Genomic DNA, 9,282 nt, shown 5'->3' with positions numbered 1-9,282 from the left:
CTTAGCCTAGAAGTGTGTTTTAATTGAACTATTTAGTGTCCAAGTTGCGAAAAGAGCTCATAGCCCTATCTAAGGGCAGTTGTCTCACTAAATGGTCTGTTTAAGACATGGTTGACCTTGAATTTAAAACATGAGAAGTCCAGAGACTTGTGAATCTCTCCTGGGATCCTGAGTACAGGGTCACAGGTTGGCAGTACGAGGAACTTTCTGTTTTTAATAATAATAATAACAAATTCTACTAAAATGTGCCACATTTTACCTGGAAATGGAATGGAATGGAAAACCAGATTGCTTTATAATTGACAGCTTTGTCTCCCAGCAGATGGCTGTAATCTCCTGCATGTGCCAAACACAGACTCTAGGCTTTTTGAGTCTGTAGTGAAAACAGAAAGGACAAATATTTATCGTAATTACAACATTTCTGCATTGGATATAGTTTCACAGCCTTTTAATCCTCCTTGATTAGAAGAGAACTATTTTTTTTTTTCTTGCCAGTTGAAGAAGTTTGTTTATCAACATTTTGAGAAACATTTCAAGCTTTAATAACTATAAAGCTAGGTCATACAGAAACAACTCTCTCTCTTTTTAGCTTACTTCGTAGTAAATCTATACATCAGCCCATGCAGAGAGTTTGCTGCAACATGCTCTAGCCCCGGAACAACAGATTCAAGGCTCAGATTCAAATATGACTGTACACATCTCTGGATTTGGCTGAGGAAATAATCAAGTCTTCAAAAAAAAAAAAAAAATTCCACTCATTTCTGCTGGTTAATTCTTGTCAAGAAGGTCATTTGGAGGTCTCTCAAGTGACTCAACGTAATTAGGTTCTGTGTAATCTGTGGAAATTACTTATTGGGCAACTTGAGCCAAACATGAATACTATCAGACCATGTCCCTCTCCATTGCTAGCAGATCATTAGTCAGCATTTTCATCATGATCCTCCTCAAAAGTACTACAACCATGCGCCGCACTATGTCTGTTGAGGTAATGTCCCACAGCATAATGTCCGTGGTCTGGCGCTTGCCCTCTGGGGAATGCTCATCTCTTCCTCCAGGTGCTTCACAGCTTCCGCCCCCAAAGGTCTCACAGGAAGCTCATGGCCACTGTGTTTCAGATCCTGTTCCCATCCACCCATGTGCACAAGGTAAACCTGAACACCGTCAAGCGCTGCTTCCTCATCATTCTACTCCCAGGAGCTGGATTTCCGCCATTATAGCAGCAAAGTCGTTCCTATCCGCGCAAGTCACTTGAAGAAGCTTCTCCTGAGTGGTGTGCAGGACACCAGCCGACAGCTGGCAATGGGCGGGGGGCGGGGAGGTGTCAGAGGGAGCCGGAGCTGGACAGCAGGCGCAACCTCACTGAGCTCCCCCAGGCCATCACTAGGCGTGGCAACGTGTGGCCCAGCAGAGTGCCTTGCAGCTCACTGAGATCGGTCCTGGGTTGACAACGCAGCTTATCAAGATCCAGGAAGGCCTTGGGGAAGGGAACGTGCTGTTCCAGTTTCATGCACAAGACAGAGGAAGATCTGCAGGCCATCCTGGTGGCGGAAGAGGAGAGGCTGCAGCTGAAGGCCCAGGGACAGGAGTAGGAGGCCCACAATGTGCAGCGCAAGTGGGAGCAGCAAGAAGCCCACAAGAGGAGGAGCCTGGTGGACATGAAGAGGGCATAGGCAGAGGATCCAGCTCCTCTGGAGGGCAAGGGGGCAAACTGACCTGAACGAGAGGAGGGTGAAGCTGAGTATTCCCGCCAGGAGGTGTGTGAGGAGCCTGAGGAGGACATGTTCCCCAGGCTACCAAGCGGTGGGTTCTCCATGCAAGAAGCAGAGGGTAAAGGATAAGAGGCCTCCAAAGCCCAAGGGCAGGTCCCGCGGAGCCCAGGCCAAGCTGGGGTCCGGAGGGGCTGCTCGGGGCATGTGCAGAAGCTGTCCAGCCGCCTAAGAGAGCTGCAGAGCCTGAGCCCCAGCAAGGCTGAAGGAATAGCCCAGATAGAGTCCCAGAGATGCTGCCCTGGGCCTCTGTTTCCTTTTATAAACGAGCTGGTTCCCTAACTCCACTCCCATCCCACAATAAATGACTGATGTTCCCAAAAAGAGGGAAAAAAAAATTCCCTTCCTTTCTCTGGGGGATGCTCACAGCCAGACTTGGCAGTGAGCCCACCCACTGGCTCCCCCTGGGAGGACTGGGTGCCTGATCTTGCTCCCAGGGCACCCAAGGTCATCAGTCATGAGGCCTGGCAGGGCAGGTCACAGGGCCACTGGGACACTCCCCTGTTGTTGAGCCTACCAATAGAGCCGGGACCTTTACTGGGCTGTGGTCACAGGTGGAACCATCAAGCATTCAACTGAGCCTTTAGCAGTGTGAGCTACCCAGGTGGTGCTCAACACAGCAGGCCCCAGCCTGTGCCCTGGGAGCCACAGGCGACCTAGGTGTTCACACAACATCCAAATGACATAATACCCTACTTGACAGAAGTATTATTGCTAACCAAAAGATGGGCAGTTGAAATCCACCAGCCCCTTCTTGGAAACCCTGTAGGACAGTTCTACTCTGTCCTGTAGGGTCGCTATGAGTCGGAATCACTCCACTACAAGGGTTTGGTTTGGTTTTATTGTGGATTTAACCAACACATACCTGTAGTTTGGGAGAGGTGCAGGTTGTAATTCAAATGTAAGCTCCTGGGACTGAAACTAAAGGCTGCATTCAGCTATGGAGTAATGGGTGAAAATATAGGCACAGTGTCAGTTTCTTTGGGCTGCTGTACCACATTACCATAAACTAAGGATATTCTCTCACAGTTCTGGAGGCTAGAATTCTGAAATCGAGGTGTTAGCAGGGCCATGATCCCTCTGAAGGCTCTAAGAAAGAATCTTTCCTTGCCTCCTCCTAGCTTCTGATGGTAGCTGGTGATCCTTGGAGTTTCTTGGTTTGTAGAGGCATCACTCTAATCTCTGCATCTGTTTTCACCAGGTGTTCTTTCTCCCTGTATGTCTTTGTATCTCTCTCTCTTTATAAGCGCACTCAGATCCAGTATGACCTCATCATATGTTGATTATATCTGCTGAGACCCTGTTTCCAAACGAGGTTGCATTCACAGGTTCTGGGTGGACATGCGTTTTGGGAGGACACTATTTAACCCAGTATGCAGAACCAACAAGGTTGGAGTTTAAGACACACGTCTTGCACTTTAGGTTTTGCAGCCTTGAACAAGTCCATTAACATTTCTTAGACTATTTCCTGATCTGTCAAATATCTAAGTGACTGTGTGCATCCTAACAAATTATGGATATCATTGCAAAAAATGAGAATTCCGAAGACTTAATTGTGCTTATGCAGAACCTCTTCATAGACAAAGAGGCAGTCTTTCAAACAGAAAAAGGGGATTCTCTATGGTTTAAAATCAGGAAAGGTATGCATCAGGGTTGTGTCCTTTCATCATACTTATTCAGTGTGTAATCTGAAAAGCTGGGCTATACGAAGACGACTGCATCAAGACTGAAGGAAGACTCGTTAACAACCTGTGTTATGCAGATGACACAAGCTTGCTTGCTGAAAGTGAAGAGGACTTGAAGCACTTACTGATGAAGATCAAAGACTACAGCCTTCAGTATGAATTACAATTCAACATATAAAAAAAGGAAAAACAAGAATCCTCACAATTGGACTAATAAACAATATCATGACAATTGGAGAAAACGTTGAAGTTGTCAAGGATTTCATTTTACTTGGATCCAAAATTAATGCCCTTGGAAGCAGCAGTTCAGAAACCAAATAATGTATTGCAGTGGGCAAATCTGCTGTAAAAGACCACTTTAAAGTATTAAAAAGCAAAGATGTCACTTTGAGGACTAAGGTGCTCCTGACCCAAGCCATTGCATTTTCAATCCCCTCATGTGCGTGTAAAAGCTGGACAATGAATAAGAAAGACTGAAGAAGAATTGATGCCTTTGAATGGTGTTGGCAAAGAATATTGAATATACAATGGACTGCCAGAAGAAGGAACAAATCGGTCTTGGAAGAAGTACAGCCAGAATGCTCCTGAGAAGTGAGGATGATGAGATTTCGTCTCACATACTTTGGACACATTATCAGGAGGAATCAGTCCCTGGAGAAGGACAACATGGTTGGTAAAGTAGAGGGTCAGTGTCATGGACTGAATTATGGCCCCCCAAAAATGTGTGTATCCATTTAGCTGTGTCATGATTCCAGTATTGTGCGATCTTCCTATATGTTGTAAATCCTGCCTCTATGATGTTAATGAGGGAGGATGGGTGGCAGTTGTGTTAGTGGTGCAAGACTGTTAAGTCTATAGGATTGGGTTGTGTTTTGAGGCAATCTCTTGAGATATAAAAGAGAGAAGTGAGCAGAGACACAGGGGGACCTCATACTACCAAAAAAGCAGTGTCAGGAGCAGAGTGTGTCCTTTGGTCCCAGGGTTCCTGCCCAGAGAAGCTCCTAGTCAGGGGAAGATTGATGAGAAGGCTGACAGAGAGAAAAAGGCTTGCCCTGGAGCTGACACCCTGAATTTGGACTTTTAGCCTACTTTACTTGAGGAAATAAATTTATCTTTGTTAAAGCCATCCACTTTTGGTATCTCTGTTATAGCAGCACTAGATAACTAAGACAGTTAGTGAAAAATGAGATGGATTGACACAGTGGCTGCAATGATGCGCTCAAGCATGACAATGACTCTGAGGCTGGTGCAAGATCAGGCAGTGTTTGTTCTGTTGAACATAGTGTCGGTATAAGTTGGAATCGATTTGATGGCACCTGACCAGAGCAGTCTTTATGGAAGCATGCTGTCACATCTTTATCCCATGGAGTGGTTGGTGGGTTCCAACTGCCGACGTTTCAGTTAGCAGCCAAGCACTTTAACCACTATGCCACTAGGGCACCAAGGCAAGGTAGCGGGGGAGAAAAACAAAGAAGGGAGGCTAAGCGGGCTATTGGAATAGTTCAAGGATGAGGTAAAAAGGACTTAGTCAAATGGAGTGGGAATAACACAAATTGTGAGATATTAAGGATCAGACTGTATTTGTCATTAAAGCTGTTTATAAATATTTTCCTTGTTTTCAGGGCAGGTAGTAGAAGTGCATTTCCTTTGTTTCCTTTGAAAGTAGGTATGGTTGTGTGATTTGCTTTGGCCAGTGAGATGTGATTGGAAGTGATGTGTGCCACACCCAAACGGAAGCTCTAAGAGCCAGTACATGATCTGCCACATTCTGAGTTTAATGCCTCAGTGATCATGGTTATATGTATCAAGATGGAACCTCTACCAACCTGGTTGCCTGAGGCACTGTTGAGCAGAATCCCCCAGATAACCTGTGTAGTACATTTAGTATGAGTGAAAAGTTAACTTTTCTTGTATGATGCTACTAAGATTTTGGGATTGTTTGTTACTGCAGCAATATCTAGCTTATCCTGACCTACCACGATTTGGCAACGGATGGAAGAGAATGTGAGTAGTAGAAAATATTAAAACTTGGCATGATGGAGTGTAATGGATGGAATTGTGTCCCTCAAAAATATGTGTCAGCTTGGTTAGGCCATGTGTAATTGTCCTCCATTTTGTGATTTTCCTATGTGTTATAAACCATAATCTCTGGCTGTGGTTAAAAGGATTACTCAGGTTACCTCCCTGATCCAAAAAGAGTTTCCCTGGGGTGTGGCCTGCACCACCTTTTTTCTCTCAAGAGATAAAAGGAAAGGAAACCAAGCAGAGTTGGGAACTTCATACCACCAAGAAAGCAGCACCAGGAGCAGAGCACATCCTTTGGACACAGGGTACCTGCACCTGAGAAGCTCCTTGACTAGGGGAAGATTGAGGACAAGGATCTTCTTCCAGATCTAATGATTTAGGGTTTATGTCTAGGACAAGAGCCCTAGAAACTTTTTAGTCAGTTGAGTGTGGTATTTACATTTTATGTTTTGAAAATTTATTAGTAGAGAAAGAGAAAAGGCTCATTGACATATGTAAAGGCATTAGAACTAAAGGGGAAGCTGACATATTCAGTTTCAATTAGATTTTTTTTTTTAATTTGAAAGGTTATTATTACTTGCAAAAAAACTAACCTTGAGAGATAGTCAAATTTTGCTAATATTGCTTCCAATGGCAGATCCAAATCTTTAATTAGTGCTACTTTGAAATTTTATCAACTTGAAATACATGGGCTGTCACTCAGAACCTGGAAACTTTTGTCATGCAAAGATTTCCTCTGTTGTAAGGGCATTTGATATGTCATCATGCAGGGCTGTAAACAATACCACCCAGGGCTAGAGAACTTTTCTTCTAGCACTTTTGAGAAGCAGTGGCTGCCCAATTATAGTCTGAGTTTACAATTCCTCTGAAGACCAAGGTCCAATTGGATGAACTTTGTGTCTAATTTTTTGTTTTTTGGCTTTTAAGGTCTTCCCTGTAGTGACATAGACCATGATAGATTGCCACCTGTATCATGGGCAATGATTTCTGGTTAATGTTTGGCAGTTCAGGCATTCCTGTAAAATGCTAGCATCTAGAGCTACTGCATCATCAGAATTTGAAATAAGACCTTTAGGCATTCTCCCCACAATGAAATTACTGCTTTCAGCCCCGTGCAGCCCCTTAGATACTCTATTTATAAGCTTGCTCGCTATATCACTCAGTGTTAAGAGTTTTATCTGTCCAGCATTTCCTCTGTTTTGCCATTGCTTGGATAAAAACTGGACAATAGGGAATGTCCTAGTGATGGTGCAAATGATCATCACTATGTGGCACAGCTGGTCCCTGGAAATCCTCCTCTGATGATGGAAATCCGCTGAACTTTAACGCCTTTACACATAGGTGAGTAACTGATGAAAACGCAGCCTTCAGAGCAAGGGGAAAATCAAGGGATTATAAATGGCCTGCTGAGGCATAGATGTCAAAGTAGCTGCCAGATGTTGGCATATCCAAAGTCAAAGGAGAACTTGATTTGAATTTTGATTCATTTAAGGAGAAAGCATGACCATTACTGACTACCCAAGGATTATTATCACTGGGACTCTACAGAACACTCCCCTAAATTGAGAAAGATTAGTGTCAGGGAACCTAGTGCCTGCAACACAGTAATCACTCAGTGTTAGCTACTAATACTACTATTCTGCTGAACTGAGAAATAAGTTGAAAATTTCAAGTTGAACTTAAAATTAAGTACTCCTTTGGCATTTGGTGTGATTAACGCATAGCCTATGATTCAGGCTATATACTTTTTTAATCTTTCTGCCAAATTAATAGTATAATAGGACGGCCCCTTCTCCTCCTAGATAATGCTGAAGGGAGCAAGACAGGACAGCTGCTGTTTGATGATATGTGTCCTCTATTATGTTGAGTAGAGTTTAAAGGTTAAGCGCTCAACTACTAACCTAAATGGTGGTCCTAACTCACCCAGAGGCACCCCAGAAGAAAGGCATGGCAATCTACTTCTTGAAAACCCTAAGGAGTGTAGTTTTACTCTGCATACATTGGGCTGCCATGAATTGGAGCTGACTCAATGGCAACTAACAACAGCAACCACAACTATGTTGAACAGAGATATGTTGGAAGATATGATTTAACTAAAAGTATCTCTGGAGCTGGAATAATAAACTTTCTCATAATGCGGTTGACTGTTTTGCAGGCTTTAGGTATAATTACACTTACAGTTTTTAGAGTATGCAACATATTCCAGACACTTTACCAGGTTTCTCATTTGATCCTTCAGTAGTCCTATGAGGTAGGTATTCTTACTTCTTTTGATGTGAGGAAACTGAGATTCAGGGGCTAGCCTCCATCACACAGCCAGTAATCTGTAGGCTGTGATCTGAATCCAGCCTGACTGAACCCCAAGTCTGTGCTTTTAATCATTACAATTCATGATCTTTCCACTGGTGCAAGTTCATTGTGGGCTTTATTCCTCTCTTTGCATTATTCTGTGCATCAAGAGGCTTCACAACTGTGATTTCTTAGGCTGTCTGAGTGATTGAGTGACCCTCAATGCAAGGATTGTTAGGTTTCTCCGAAACACCCTTTCTTTGATAAAGCTCTCAAAAGGAATAGTCCAGGGATAATGAATCAAGGCACCTCAGGGACTCATGGGAATTTACCTCTGTGATTAACGGAATGAGCTGGCTGTCACCTGCATACATAGTAAATATAGCCATGGAAATGCATGAGATTGCCAACTGAAAATTGACATTGGTTTGCTCATTTTCTTATGGGAAGAATACAATTGAAATGAAGGGAGCTGTGGGAGACCATAAAAGTGATTGATAGAAAGATACAGAGTTTAGATTGGGAAACTAGAAAAGAGAATGGAAGGTTTGATTATTATTATATTACTGTTTCTTCAAAGTATGCCAGCACGTTTTCTTCGGTGCAATCACAATGCATATAGCCCTCTTTGAGGCACCGTGGAAGAAAGAGAGAGAGTGTGTACTCTCTGCCCTGAAGGAACTAATGATTTAATTAATGGATTAAAAATTAATTTGTACTAGGTTGAAGGGCATGCACATGAACAACACAGGTGTATGTTCATCACCCAAGGCCACTTTTGCTGATCACATCATATAATTTATCTCTAAAATAAGAGCCTTCTAAGAAAGAAAATTCAAGCTGTCTTGATCAGGAAAGGCTAAACAGGGTATGAGATGAAAGGTATCCAGGAAAAGCATTCTTTAAATATACAAATTGAAAAAAGGGGGGTACCTTTTATTATGTAGTAAAGGAAAACAGATAATTAATGATCAAAGTGGCAGAAGATCTTGGCACCTACCTTTCCCTCAGATTTTAACAAGGGAATAATTTAGAAAACTGATAATGAAGAGGGAGGCTCACTCAGGGTTATTTAAATATGGCACACTCAGCCTTGCATTTTACCTCAAAAATCCACTTACTCTTTATTTATACCCTGATATAAATTGCAGACATTCTAGTGGATCTGAGAAAATCATCGGGTTGCCTTCCGAGGGACTCGGCCAACTCTTTAGAAATTACTTAGGTTACCAACTTCCAAACCAAACTTCTTAGGTTGCCTAGAAATGGTAACGGAAGGGCATAAGTATTACATAAGGAGGCAGTAACAAGAGGTGAAGAGTTCAAAAAGGGAAAGGAACATATTCCCTCTAGACTTCAAGGAAATAGGATAGTGACTTCTAACAGACTATGGGCTTGGGCCTCCATAGGAAATTGCGAACTTCTCCCTTTGAGACACTTAAAACCAGGGCGAATCATGTTTCTAGTAAAGTCTTTTGTAATTAAGTCTTCTGTAGCTGTCTGTAGGTGGAATTAGC

At 42.9% G+C, this 9,282-nt stretch overlaps 1 pseudogene; it reads left to right on the top strand.

Annotated features, from left to right (window-relative positions):
- Nucleotides 1-889: 889 nt before the first annotated feature.
- On the top strand, nucleotides 890-1,998 carry LOC111750211 (suppressor of SWI4 1 homolog; annotated as a pseudogene).
- Nucleotides 1,999-9,282: the final 7,284 nt, after the last annotated feature.

Source organism: Loxodonta africana, chromosome 10 (assembly GCF_030014295.1).
Source record: "Loxodonta africana isolate mLoxAfr1 chromosome 10, mLoxAfr1.hap2, whole genome shotgun sequence".
In the NCBI taxonomy this organism is placed as follows: domain Eukaryota; kingdom Metazoa; phylum Chordata; class Mammalia; order Proboscidea; family Elephantidae; genus Loxodonta; species Loxodonta africana.
Note: the sequence above shows the minus strand (reverse complement) of the source record. Positions and strands in the feature narration are given on the sequence as shown.